The sequence below is a fragment of the Poeciliopsis prolifica genome, unplaced genomic scaffold, assembly GCF_027474105.1.
Source record: "Poeciliopsis prolifica strain line A6 unplaced genomic scaffold, Auburn_PproV2 SCAFFOLD028, whole genome shotgun sequence".
In the NCBI taxonomy this organism is placed as follows: domain Eukaryota; kingdom Metazoa; phylum Chordata; class Actinopteri; order Cyprinodontiformes; family Poeciliidae; genus Poeciliopsis; species Poeciliopsis prolifica.
In genome coordinates, this window is record NW_026562403.1 from 6808735 (window position 1) to 6823868 (window position 15134).

At 38.7% G+C, this 15134-nt stretch overlaps 1 protein-coding gene across 3 annotated transcripts in view; it reads right to left on the reverse strand.

Annotated features, from left to right (window-relative positions):
• bmpr1ba (bone morphogenetic protein receptor, type IBa) overlaps positions 1 to 14812 on the reverse strand; it is a 66695-nt gene extending 51883 nt beyond the window's left edge. The window contains exon 1 of one of the 3 annotated variants that reach the window (XM_055049030.1): positions 14700 to 14812. The gene's annotated coding sequence lies outside the window, so the exon portion shown is untranslated. The remainder of the gene's footprint in view (positions 1 to 14699) is intronic. The other 2 variants (XM_055049032.1, XM_055049031.1) reach the window with 2 other exon arrangements.
• Between the last annotated feature and the right edge of the window lie 322 nt (positions 14813 to 15134).

The following is a 15134-nucleotide window of genomic DNA, read 5'->3' on the forward strand; positions in this document are numbered from 1 at the left end:
CTGTCTTTTCCCCTCCAGGTGGCTGCAGGCCTCGTAAATGGCTCCAGACATGAGGACTCTGCCCACCATCTGACAGTAATTAGAACATAGTCTTGCTTAATGGAGGTAGAGGCTGAGCACTCAATTGCTGCAAACACCTTGATGTGCAGCAAAAATTAAGTATACCACCCACAAGTTTCTATATTAAGGTCACAATTGTTAATGAACAGTGAAAGCTCTGTCAAATATTTGTGTGGTGTACAAAAACGGATATATGGATTAAAGAAATATGAACTATAATTAGTGATGGAAACATAGGCACATGCATTCGACATATTCATTCAGATATAAATCCTAAATAAAAGCCATGTGCTAGAGTCACATAAGCAAAGTGATACAGTTAGCAGAGTCTATATTAACAACCTTTAGAAGCCTTATTAGTTTTCACTGTCTATGTGCTTTCTTCTGTCTTTGTCTTGTCATTCAGACACACGCACACACATCACCTCTTTCTCTCCCTGCTCCCTCTCCTTTGCTCTGACATCTGATAGTGATTATAACGCAGCCTCAAAAAACACAACTCACTTAACTCTGCTTTATTAACTGACTCGGTACTTCAGGTAAAATTTGTCCATGTACATGTAGAATCAAATGAAAACACTCTTTGACCCCTGGAGGGTATCTCCTGGCAAAATAAAGGACACAGAAGCACATGTGAGAGACACATGCACTCTTTACCTTCTTCCACCCTTATGTGGCCATTTCAAATCAGACCCTCATCCTGTCTACCCCCTCCCTGACTCCGTCTCCAGTCCCCTGGAACAGAACAGTCACGGCTGTGTGCACTGCTGATTAGCTAGAACCTGAACCGAGGGGAAACACTAGAAAGCCCAGTGTTCTTTATTGTGTTTCCCCTTTGGACAAAGGGAGTCTCTGACAACTAGTACTATTACCTTATCTTTTACTAATGTAACCCCAACATTAGGGCAGCTTTTGTTGCTACAAAGATACCTCTTTCCTGAACAGACCAAGATGGAATAGAGAAAAGTAGATTTGAACACAATTATAGAAAGGAGAAGAATTTAAATGAAGTTTGCAAGAATTAGAGGAATATGTGAGGTTGTGTACTGTCTTGAATTGCAATTTGGGGAGAGTAATGTGGTAATGGGAGGGAATGCAATCAAAGGTGTATGTCTGAACTTATTTGCTGTACCCAAGTCCTTAATCCGATGTGATAAAATATTTGAATATAAGGCTATACAAATAACTTCTAACCAAATCTTCAAACATAAAAAACAAAATGCTGCTTTTAAAGTTTAAGGACTGAGGTTTCATACCTACAAGGAAACAACTTCTTGTCAATTTGAAACCCACCAAGTAGATCTGGTGCTTTAAAACACATTTCATTTTCTATATAGGCATGATGTCTGTTAATTAAGCTGTAATGACAGTGAGCTTGACAACAACTGAAGCTCCACCATTTTACATAATTTCAGTTTTGATTTGTTTTCAGAGGATTTTCTGGGGACTTTAGTCTTTATGTCCTCTAATCTCCTCATCTTTGCATAGGATGACAGCTGTCACACCAGAGATAATGAAGTGTTGGATTTATTGTACCAACTACAATGAAGCATATAGATTATCACCTATCCCTTCTCTGAGGTTCTCAGATCACAACTTGGTTCAATCCCAGCCTGTTTGTAAACCTTTTGTACACAGAGAACCAGCTGTGACATGAACAGTAAAGAGATGGTCAGTGCAGCCGGACTCTTTCAGCTTCTATGTGTGGGAAGGGCCGTGTTCCTCATGGGAAGGACATCGACAGCACCACTAACTGCATCACAGACTAAATTAACTTCCGTGTGGAGAACACCATGCCCATCAGGAAGGTATGGTGTTTCTCCAACAATAAGCCCTGGATAAACCCTGACATAAAGGATCTCCTTAAGGAAAAGAAGAGAGCCTTTTGATCAGGAAACAGGGAGGAGTTGGGAGCTGTACAGAAAGAACGCAGAAAGAAAATTAGGGATGGAAAAAAACATCTGCAGAAAGAAAGTGGATGGAAAAAAGATCGGCTTGCTGCAGCAGAGTAATATGTCTGAGATTGAGAAGAGCCTGTGAACCATCTCTGACCACAAACCAAGCCTCCGCGCCCAAGGAGACTTAACATCGTTAACCAATTCTTTAACAGGTTGGAGAGGTCACCAACCCTTTCTTCAGCTCAGTCTTCCCTGTTGTTACTTTTACCCTCTGTGACTGCTTCTCTTCTCACTTCACACCTCTCAGCCAGAACATCTCATTTTGAAAGACTCCATTCCATAGCTTCTCTCTTCCACCCACATCTTGTCCCTTCCTACAATTCAGGTGAGGAGACACCTGCAAAAGATCATGGTGTGAAAGACTGCAGGTCCAGATAGCATTAGCTCCAGGCTCCTGAGGTGCTGCACAGGTCAGCAATGTGAAGATTATGGTCTGTAATTTAACACCATTCAACCAGAAACAAAATGGAACTGAAGCTGTCAATTCATGACAGAGCAAGACAAGCTCATCAGGAAAGCCAGCGTTGTGAAGGATGCTCCCACTCCCTCTAGGTCGTGGGCAGCAGAACAGCTGTAGCGTTATCACTGTTAGACAAAGTCTCCCAGTCCTTCCAGGAAGCCATTGCTGAAACGGAGAGCTTCTTTAGTAACAGACTGCTGCATCCAAGGTGCACATAATAGCTTTATCATAGATTCTTACTCCCAGCAGCTGTCAGACTACAACCACTGCTCCCAACAAACTCAAAATGTATTTACACAAAGGCTGGTACTTGCAGTTTTACTTGTTCTGAATGAGATTTCTGCTAGTATCTACACATTTCTACTGTTCCATAGTTTTTGCTGTCACAAAATCATCTGTCTTGTTAATGCTGAAATACACATGTAAATTTTGTACATTTTTATATTAACCTGTTCAGCTGCACCTTCTTTTGGACTGGAGTACACTATTTTTCAGATTTATGTTCAATTTTGGCCCTTCTTTATGATATTTTTGCATATATCATAGATAAATGGCAGTAAATTATTTCTGCAGTGTGTATGTTTGCAGAGGTTGCACATTCTGTAAATGTGTGCTTTTATAATTTTCTGTTTTATATTTCTGAATTTTCTGAACATATTTGTCTTTTTTTTTCCTTCTAATCTTTCTTTTGCCATCTATTTTCTGAATAAGCTTCTTTTCTGCTTTCTTCTCATCTCCTTGGCTTCAGAGATGTGAAAGCCAATGAATTTGCATATTCCTATCTTGATGTGAATCTACTTGCTTTGATTGCTTGTCACATTTCTGCTATTGCACAGAAATTTCCCCTTAGAAAGACAATAAGGCATTTTTCAGTTCAATTCCTCTAATCTGCTAAATGTGAAATATGTGTGGCTTTTTGAACATTTTAAAGAGTCTACATTTTTCAGAGAACAAACAGTATTCCCAGAAAAAAAATGATGTGCAGCTAGCAATTATTATTGTTCCTAATTAGCAATAAAATGCTAAGGACAGATAAATCAGTCAACTCAAAAAATATTTTCTTTGTTTTAAAGAAGTAAAGTCCTCTTTACAGCAGTCGCTCTTCCTTAGATGCTGGTTCTGTTTATGTAGCTATTGACTATTCACTAAACACATCCTGAATGCTGTTAAGCATAGTTCTTAAATTAGTATTGGCGAGAGAGCTTTAATAAAAATAGAAAAAAATATATAGACTCACCCACAAAGCTTGCGAATGTGCATCTCTACCCAAAAGCCTAATTTCATCAAGATGGGATCTCTGATTTTGTTCCCCTCAGGTAGCTGAGCCGACATGGTTCATGGGGGCTCTGCTTGTAAAAACACTGCTCCTCCTATATCACTTTTAAAATGGAAGCAGGTGATACTTATGTATAGGCAACACATTCTTTTTTTAAATGAAGAACGTAAATAAAAAAATCGTTTTAAAAATCATTGAAAACCAAAGAGAAACAATCAGTTTCCATGAATAAAAATATGAACTGCTTTAGACAAACACATTCCCAAGCTGGTTGAAATTCAGTGGTTCATGTGTTTTTGTGATAATTGTTGTCTGTGTGACTTAATGCATAGTCATCCGCTTGATGGCTGTTTGGCGTCAAACCTTTAGAGGTCTGTGAGGGACATCTGGGCTCTCTTGGACTCTCCACCTCTGTATTTTGAAGTTGCTTCCCCCCCGATCTGATGGAGCTGATTAGGTGGCGGCCATCTGTTCAGCTCTGTTTTTATAGATCACACAACTGAATCTTTAAAACCTCAACCCTTTATCTACGATATGTGGAGTGTGATGATTGAATGAATTGTTTATGTCCACTAGATGGCAGTCGCGAACATAGGTGATTGCATAAATGTCAAGAATAGGACAACAGAAGGAGTCAGTCATTAGTGAGACACCTGTGTGCAACTTGTATGAGCAAACGAGCCAGAGCGACTTTAATAAAAGCATCTAAGAAGAAGCACAACGTCTGGTTCTTATCAAGCACGAACAGAACATGGTGTCAGGAGTAAACTGAAGGAGTGAATTGAAAAGCCGACCATGGAGCTGAAACCACCGGAGAGCTTAAAGCTGACGGGAAACGTGGATGAAAACTGGCGTGCTTTCAAACAACGCTTTCAACTGTATGTCGCCGCAATGGGTTTGGAGACGAAGCCGGAGCCAAGAAAGGTAGCGATGTTGCTGACCATAGCGGGAGTGCAGGCTTTGGAAGTCTACAACACATTTGTGTTTGATGAACCTGAAGACAAAGAAAAGTTGGACGTTGTGCTGAGTAAATTTGATGCTCACTGTTCACCGAAGAAGAATGAATGCTACGAGAGATACGTGTTTCGTTCCCGGATGCAGACTCAGCATGAACCCTTCGATAACTTTCTGACCGATCTGAAAGTAAAAGCGCAGTCATGCAATTTTGGCCTGCTGAAGGACTCGATGATCAGAGATCAGATCGTCTTTGGTGTACGTGACGGGAAGCTCAGAGAGAGACTACTGAGAGAACTGGAGCTGACCCTGGAAACAGCTGTAAAGATGTGTCGGGCAAGTGAACTGTCTCTGCAGCAAGTGAGGACATTTTCTGAACTTTCAACAGGAACTACTTCACAGTTCAGTGATGGAGCAGCGGCAGTGGGAGCGGTGTCCTGCCACAAGAAACGACATGCACAAACCAGGAAGCTGCAAGAGGAAGCCATTATCAACTGTAAGCGCTGTGGATCAAGGCATAAAGTGAGACAATGTCCTGCTTATGGTAAGCAGTGTTTAAATTGCCGTGGACAGAATCATTTTGCAAAGCAATGCTTTAAGAAGAGGAAAGAAGAAAAGAAGAGGAATTGTGTAAACTTAGTAGATGAAACTGATCTAAGTGACACATTCTTTGTCGGTGTTGTGAATTGTGAAAATGAGTCAGAAAAAGTGCAATGTGTTGACAGAGATGATAAATGGACAATTCCTTGTTAGTAAATGGAACCACAATTAAGTTCAGATTGGACACAGGTGCGAAGGCGAATCTCATAAGCATATCTGATATAAAAGAAATGCAAGTAAAACCTCTCATAAAAGAAGTCAAGTCAGGTCTAAGAGACTATAATGGACAATCAATTGAATGCATTGGAACATGTCAGCTGAATGTAACAGTTAAAGGAACAAAACATCTTGTGTTTCTCTGTTGTAAAAGAGGATCGAGAATCACTTTTAGGTGATAAATCTTGTGAAGAACTTGGACTGGTGAAAAGAGTCTACCACATAAACACTGAATTTAATGAATCTAATAACCCGATTGATGCAATGCTTCAGGATTATGAGGATGTCTTTCGAGGATTAGGTTCTGTACCCTGCACATATAAGATTCAGTTAAGAGAGGGCGCGCAGCCTGTTGTTCATGCTGCACGTCGCATTCCAGCGCCACTGCGAGAGGGGTTGAAAAATGAGTTGGATCGAATGATCAGGTTGGGAGTCATTCAGAAAGTGGAAGAGCCCACAGATTGGGTTAATTCCATCGTGATTACAAAGAAGAAAAATGGAGAATTAAGAATATGCATGGATCCAAAAGATCTAAATGAGAACATCAGAAGAGAACATTATCAAATACCCACTCGAGAGGAAATAATCAGTGAAATGTCCGGAGCAAGTTATTTCACCAAGTTGGATGCATCACAAGGATTCTGGCAAGTAAAGTTGGATGAAAGCAGTACCAAGTATTGTACTTTTAACACACCTTTTGGAAGATACTGTTTTCTAAGACTTCCTTTTGGAATAAAATCTGCACCAGAAATATTTCATAGAGCAATGGAGAGGATCATAGAAGGCTTGAATGGAGTAAGAGTCTACATTGATGACATCATCATTTGGGGATCAACTGTTCAAGAACACAATGACAGATTGAGACGCGTCATGGAGCGCATACGGAAAAATGGACTGAAGCTCAATAAAAATAAATGTGAGTTTTGTGTCAAAGAAATTATGTTTCTGGGAGACAAACTATCTGGCCGAGGTGTTCAACCAGATGAAGATAAAATACAAGCCATTTAAAGATGCCACCGCCTGCTGACAAAACGGGTGTTCTGCGCATCATGGGCATGATTAATTTTATAGGAAAATTCATTCCCAATTTGAGTGCAAGGATGACTAACATTCGCAGACTCTTGTACAATGACAGTCAATTCCAGTGGACAGAAGTTCATGAACAAGAGTGGAAGGAACTGAAAAAATATCTGACTTCAGAACCAGTGCTTACCTTCTATGACCCTACTAAAAAATTAAAACTGTCGACAGATGCCTCAAAAGATGGACTTGGAGCAGTTCTTCTTCAAGCTGAGAATGACAAATGGAAACCAGTAGCTTATGCATCCAGAGCCATGACAAAAGCTGAATGCAGATATGCTCAGATAGAAAAAGAATGCTTGGGGCTGGCTTATGGGCTAGAACGGTTTCATAACTATGTATATGGTCTACCATCTTTTGTAGTTGAAACAGATCACCGACCATTGGTTGCCATCATTAAAAAAACATCTGAATGAGATGTCACCCAGGATTCAGAGGCTTATGATGAAGATGCAGAGGTATGAATTTACACTGATCTACACTCCAGGAAAACATCTGATTCTTGCTGATGCTCTGTCTAGAGCCCCTGCACATGATAGTGTGAGTTCAACTGAAGAGGATATTCAATGTCATGTGAATTTGGTGTCCAATGTGTTGCCTGTATCAGATAGAAAGTTACAGCAAATAGTTGATGCAACAGCTAAGGATACAGAGTTACAGTTGGTCATACAGAATATGGATGAAGGATGGCCAATAGGCTCATGTTCACAGTTTTTCAATGTTAAAGCTGATCTAAGTGTTGTGAATGGACTGTTACTGAAAAACAACAGAATAGTGATTCCACAAGAGTTAAGACAGGAAATTCTACAGCGGATTCATGAGGGTCACCTTGGCATTGAGAAATGTAAAAGAAGAGCTAGAGAATCTGTTTTCTGGCCTGGACTAAATAAGGACATTGAGGTGCTGATAAGTAAATGTGAAACATGTCAGACATTTAGAAACAAACAGAGCAAAGAACCGATGATCATATCTGACACTCCAACATCACCATGGCTAAAAGTTGGAATGGATTTATTTCATCTTAAAGGAAAAGACTATTTAGTGATCATTGATTACTATTCAAACTATCCTGAGATGGCTCTGTTGGCTAATATGTCATCAAATTGTATAACACATGCTAAATCAATCTTTGCAAGGCATGGCATTCCACATGTTGTAGTGAGTGATAATGGACCATGTTTTAATAGCAGAGAATGGCAAAGGTTTGCAGAACAATATGATTTTAAGCATATAACATCAAGTCCACATTATGCACAATCAAATGGAAAAGCGGAGAAAGGAGTTCATATTCTTAAGCAACTTCTGAAGAAAGCTGCAGATAGTAACTCTGACCCGTATTTAGCTTTATTAAGCTATAGATCATCACCATTGCAATGTGGTTATTCACCTGCTGAACTTTTGATGAATCGAAAGATTCGTACAACTTTGCCAAGTTATGACAATAAAGGACAAAGAGCAAAGAAATCGTCAAAGTTGGAGTACAAGTTACGAAAGCAGAAAGTAAAACAAAAGTCATATTATGACAGATCAGCAAAGCTTCTACCCCCACTGTCATACCAGGACCCAGTAAGGATTCAGGATGATGAGGGATGGAAAACGAAAGCAACTATTCTGCAGGAAGTAGCTCCACGTTCATTTGAAGTGAAAACTGAAGATGGACAAATTCTGAGACGAAATCGTCGCAGTTTGTTGAAAACTCCATTTGAACATGTTGATGAGTCGAGTGAAGATTCTAAGGACTCTCAGATTACTCCTACAACTGAAACGCATTGTGACATGGACAGTATTAAGGATAATACACCACCTGTGTTAAGAAGATCTACCAGAGTGGTAAAGAAACCTGATAGACTGATGATGTAAAAAAAAAAAAAAAAAAAAAAAAAAAAAAAAAAAAAAAAAAAAGGGGGAGAAAAGAAAAAATAGAAAAAAAGTTGAAATGTATGTATTTTGTAATTCATGTTTTTAATGAGTACTAAGTATGATAGGTTAAGTGAATTTTACTATAGCTATGTGATTATGTGCTATCTGTCTCATACAATGGTTGTTTAATTTTAAAGAGTATTCATGTAACATTCTAACTTTAAAGAAAGGAGGATGTGATGATTGAATGAATTGTTTATGTCCACTAGATGGCAGTCGCGAACATAGGTGATTGCATAAATGTCAAGAATAGGACAACAGAAGGAGTCAGTCATTAGTGAGACACCTGTGTGCAACTTGTATGAGCAAACGAGCCAGAGCGACTTTAATAAAAGCATCTAAGAAGAAGCACAACGTCTGGTTCTTATCAAGCACGAACAGAACATGGAGTATCAAAGACTATTGCCTAGATTTATTCCTTACATTACCTTAATCTATCTGAAGTTGCAGATTTTTAAATTTTACGGAAAGAATGCAATAAAGACTAATCGTAAATATTGAAGCCTCATCTTACTAACAGATGTTCTTCAACAACACATTCTCTTCTGACTGACAGCATCAATAAAGTAATACCATAATGTACACTGTGACACAGGACACAGTTTAAAGACTCCCAGAGGCCTCCTTCACATTCTAATTGCCTTTTTAGATGGATATGTAGAAATCCACAAGACACATAAGTGAAGAAACAGGCCCACTCCAGATTGGATTTCATCTGCATCAGATCCAATATCTTAGAGGGTAAATTCAATTTGGTACCAATCAGGTTTAATTTATATGGAATTACGTCTTCAGAAAACATATTGATGAGCCCATCATGAATTTACGTCTCATGGGAAGGTGGTGTGTGCATGAGCAACGTGGATGCAATTTCACCCAGGAGGGTATTGATGATGCGATACAAAACAGTACATCTGCAGCAGCACATTTGCTGCTTATCTGTGCAGAAGTCAGATCCAGAGAGGAAAGGTGAATAAGGAGGAGAGAGAGAAAAAAAAGGCTAAGAGAAGCCTTTTTTTAAGAGAGTCCCCTTCAGTATTATTTTGCAGGTCACAGAATATGACAAATAAAGAAAGGCATTTGACATACAAGACCAGAGAGTCTTGTATGGCCATTTTTGTGCTTTGCCATTTTGTACACCTTTTTTGTATCCAAACATTGAAATTTTATCCCCACCGACAAGAATTACATGAACAGTCTAAAATTACTTGAATTGTTAAATTTCAAATTAGTATACGAAGAACAATTCAAATAATTTTTTTTAAAGCAATTGTTTAACTATTGCCTGTACATTCTGTTATCCAAGACTGTTTGAATTTTATGTTTAACAGCTGATTGTGACTCTTTTGATCTTTTTTAGGCTGAACCCAGGTGGTCGTGTTTTGAAAACAGCGTCAACAGCATCACACTTTGGGGGATATGAACTGACTAATGGTTGGCATGAATCATCCTGGTGAACACTGGCCATTTCATTCCTGGAAATGGCTGCAGCAGAAGATTCAAGGTCAACCAAAGAAAATACCAAAACGTATACAATGAGAAATGGCATGATCAAAATAAAGCAAAGATTGTTTCGCAATCAAAAGATTTTACCAGTTCCTTTGTGTGGGAATTTGATTTAAAGACACTGCAATCAACAACAATATATCCTGTGCAAGGTCAGCTAGGAGATTGATTATTTTAGTTGTGTTCATTTTTGTACAATAATCTGCATATTTTCTCAACTTTTTTAAAGGAAGAAGTTGTAGAAACTAAATAAAATTATATCATAGGTTTTCCATCATTTGGCTTGACCTTTAGTCACTAAGAAATTCTTGTAAAATTAATGCTGTAGGCAACAGCTTGAAACAATTTATATCTCTTGCTGCATACATAGCAACCCCCTACCCCACAAAAATCTGACACTTGATTCCTATGTCTATCAAGAATGAGTCAGTGTGGCTTATCCAGATGTTGTTTGTGTTTCAAAAACTAGAAAACCTAGGGATCTAGCCACTCTTGATGTAAGAATTTGTTTTAATAAAGACTTTAGCAATCAAGGGATGTCTAGACCTCATAGTAAAGGCACTTCCTGAAGCTCAACAATGACACTTGCTCTTAGGCAAATGTTTCTGCCATCACCAATGGAATGGCACCTCAAAAGAACCATCATGGAAATTGGAGGTCTCTGCTTTGGGGGGCATAAGGGATGAATTTGTCACAAAGTGAATCCAGATGGTTATCATTCCTTCTCCTTAGACCTATTTTTTCTCTCGGTATTCCAGTCATCACTCCATCATTTCTCTCCTTACCCCACTTCCCTTTGAGGTACCAAAAGGCCTTTCCTATTTAAAAATTCAGCCAAGCCAAACACAAAAAAGAGCTGAGGTTCAAAAAAATAAAGAACAGAATCAAAGTTCAAAGTAAAACTGTATGAGCTGAAACCCCCTTAGGGCTTAACCTACTGGTGTTTAGGATGAGGACTCTTGTTGCTAACAGTCATTTAAAAAAACATTAGTGAAAATAAAAGTGACCAAATCGTAGAGAGCGATTAAAAAGCCTGACGAGGGACAGCTCTACAAGCACAATGCTAAAAAAAAAAACTAAATATGAAGCAAGAGAGAACAGAGTGTCTGAACACTGAGACCAGTTTAAACTTGAGAGCATTAAATGAGATCAGACGCTGGCTGGTAAGATGTTTTCACATCCTCCCTGTGGGACACAAGGTTAAACTGATCATGTGGCCTATTAATCCACCTAATAAATCATCATTTAAATCTGCTCTACACCATCAACCAAGCTGCTCTGAAGGCAGTTCTGTGTTCTACAATGATTTACTGATTGCTATGATTATCCACGACTGCACAGCTGGAAGATTTCAAGTATTTCACCAAAGCCAGCTCCTGGTCACATCTCTCAAAGGAAGCAAAAACAGAAAGATCATCAGAAGGAATGGTTTGAACTTCTGAGTCCTGCATCAGGAACTAGAAAAAGTTTCTTTGTTTAAATGTCCACACATCGAAAAGGGATAGGTCAAGGAGCTGAAGATTAAGACTGTGCAACTGAATTATGTTTGATGCTGAATGAAAACTAGAAGAAAGCATCACATGTGTTATGATAAATTGTTAATGATCTGCATTTCGATAGCATGTTATCAAGTCTGAGGACTCCAAAACCACCAGCAGGCGAGGCAGGTGTTTTAGCCAGAGAGAAAAACTTTTGAGAAGGACAGAGCCGGGATTCAAACCAGCAACCCACAGATTAAAAAACAAATCCCTAACTCCTGATTATGTTCATCATTATTATTTTTGGATTTTCTTATGGCAAGTTCATCAGATTAATTTCAACTGCTGCCTTTTATTCCTCACAACATATTGTATCCTAGTTAATTTTCCCAGAATTATTTGTGGTAGGCAAACCAACTTAAATGTATGTTAATCAGCATTAACTATATACGAATGTATTTCTTTGAAACGAAAAAAAGATTTTCTCTCTACAATTGCAACTTGTTTTACAGTGTGGTACAGTAGTCTACTTACCAAAACTGATTTATAGTGCAGCAAAGGTAATTTATTGTTTATTTGTAGCAGTGCAGCTTAGCCTTGTGTTTCCACATCAATTAAACAACTGGACAATATGTTGAGACTTAAGTGTTTTAAAATAATTGCTTTACAGCAGAACTGTATCTAAAAACTGCATAGCTAACTTTAGACAATGTTTTTTGGCTGCTCTTTTAACAAAGACAATATGAGTATATTTGTTTTACAAACAGTTTGAAGAGTGCAGTCTGCTCCTGGTCTGCTGTTGTAAACAGTTAGTCTAAATACTAAAGGAACTCTTCAAGCAATGGAGTATTTACTGTACACAATCTTTTCCAAAAAAACAGGCCCTGCAGAACAGGGTTGAGTGGAGTCAAGTGTCTCATATTACCCATAAAAAAACTAGAGAAAGTAGTAAAAAAAAAAAAAAAACATTAACAAAAATGTCAGGACTTTTCATAACACAAGTTGATGTGACTGTATCCAGACTGAGGTGAATAGGTGTTTTTTTATATACATATATGAACGAGTCTATCAATCCTAAAGTAAATACCAATCATTTCATGAGCTGCTTGTGTTACTGATTGGACCCATGGAGGAACTATTTTCGCAACATTTTAGAACCTCACTCCTTAATCATATTTATAGGTTTCACATTAATCAAGATGTGGTGAGGTGTGCATAGATTTGTTTCCTCCAGGGATCAGTAATAAAACTGAGCTTCAAACCGCTCACAAACCCACAAAGAACATCAACAAAAACTTTTCTGTGGTTGTTTTTACATTTGTTCAGGAAGACAGAGCCTGGAGTCTGCTGACAAATTGGAGTCATGTCAGCGACATGTTATTTTGTGTGATTTATTATTTCAGAATATTAAGTTTTAAAAATTAAAAAAAAAAAAAGTTTAAAAAAATGCAGAATGTGGAAGATTAATCTGGGAACTCAGGTAAAGAAGAATCTTGAAACATCTCAATAAATCACCTTGACACAGTAATTAAAAATGAGTCAGATCTTCAAGAGGACAGCCTCTGGCTGAAGGGGCTTATCTGGGTTTATTTTTGATCCTTATCGCCTCCTATTCTAAGTAGAGGAAATTGATCTAAGGAAGGCTTAGCACCAGCAAACTGTCCTCAAGTTCACCTGAACAGACTTTAAATCTCTCCTTACCCTGCAGTCTTAATTTTTGTTTTACGTTACCAGTTATTTTCCACCTATGTGTAGCCCTCAAAACCATACGGCATTTCATCTGATTCAATCACTGTAATCAACAAAGTTTTAAAATACAAGTGCAGCAGTCATGCAGTGATATGTTTTGTGAATTTTTCAAATTCTTTAGAGACTGAATTAACCTCAGCAAGCATGGATTTTCCCTGACTGGGCCAAGTAAATGTAATGAAAATATCTCGTGTCAGCTTTTTTCTTTTGGTGTTTCATTCAGCTTCTTTCCAGATAAGTACAAATTAAGTTTGTTTCTGACTTATTTGCTATTCTTAGGGAGTCAGTTAAGGACCTGCACTAGGTCTAATGTGATGTGAATTTCCACCAGTCTGTGTCATACTGCATGTATTCATGTAGATGTAGTGGAGTGCAAGCATATGTATATTTTCTTTTGTGCACAGACGAAAATTGTTTTCCTTGCATTGCTAAGTGAGACACAGCTGAGGTTGTGGCAGGTTTTTTAGATTTGCGAGATACATTCCTGACCTGAATAAGACTTAACTACCCACTGACATCACAACAACAAAACCTTTCTGACAAATGAGAAAAACACACCCGCACACACTCATACTTGTCTGAACTTCTGTCTCATAGTTGTTGCGTGTTTTCCCGCGGGGTTCCCTTGTCTTCAAACCCCTGCACCTTCACAGATGAGGTGAGATAAGACCTGGAACTATTGTGCCATCTGGATGGATACTCTCACATGATTGCCTATACACACATTTTGCAGATAGCTACACTTTTTGTCATAAGCACTCTGGGAAACACCTGGAGCTGGTTACTGGACTCACAGGGAGAGTTGGAATACTGTGTGCATGCCTGTGAATATAAGTGCGGTGCGTGGGGAATACGGGGCTGCGGGTTGTTCATTGCTACAGGCTGTTGTTCTGTTTTTTCCCTCTACTGTGTCCTCTTGACAAGGGGAACTCTACGAATCTTGCAAGCCTTTTTTTAAACAATTGTTTTGAAGGTGCGAAAATGAATTGATGCCCACATCTTCAGATAGATTATGAAGATAGTAATGACAAAAAATGTACTAGAAAGAATGACGCATTGTGCTGGCAGAGGACAGTGTGCAGTGTTAAAAGACCGCAAACTCAGCTCTAAGTTATTTATTGAATTTCTTTAGTTAAAAAATAAATATAGCTACATGTGTCACACAACGACGAGCGCAGAATACTAAGATTACCGCTGTTACGACCGAGTAAAGCCAGAGTTCTTATTTAAATCGCTGTCTGGTGTTGCAGCTAGAAAGCGGAATCTCAATTGTCAGTAAATAAGTCAGCCTCACGAGTGGACTGTCAAAACCCTGAAGACAACAACAACAAAAAGCGTTGAGTCTGCCAAACTTCATCATCGCGCACAAGACGAAACAACTTAATCTAAGTCAAACCCGCTGCGTTTAAGCGTAATTTGCGTCGTTTATGTCATTTACTCACCTTCATATGAGTCGTTGCTTTCTTATTCCATGCCGGAATGAAAGTTTCTGTTCGCGTCTCTGTGGTTTCAGACCGAAGTTGAAGCACTTTTCTCCTACTCAGTTTTCCCCACGATCAGAGGCGGAGAAGCGAGCAACCAACTCGTGGGCTCTTCGATCAGCCCCCCATTTTCCACAGCAGCTCACCCAACAAACAGAAGGAACAAATCATTCATTTTTTTTGTGTTTTATATTATAAACTGGAACTGGTTACGTTTTTTTTTTCTAGTTGAGTTTTGAAACTGATATGTTCTCTACTGTGTGAGTCCTAAAATTTCAGAAATAGGGTTATGTGAGTGATGTTTCCCCCCCTTTTGGCCTCCTCTGGGGTTTAAATGGCTGAAAGAGTGTTTCTAAAGAAACATACACAAAATGTCTAAACATTACGAAGTTATGG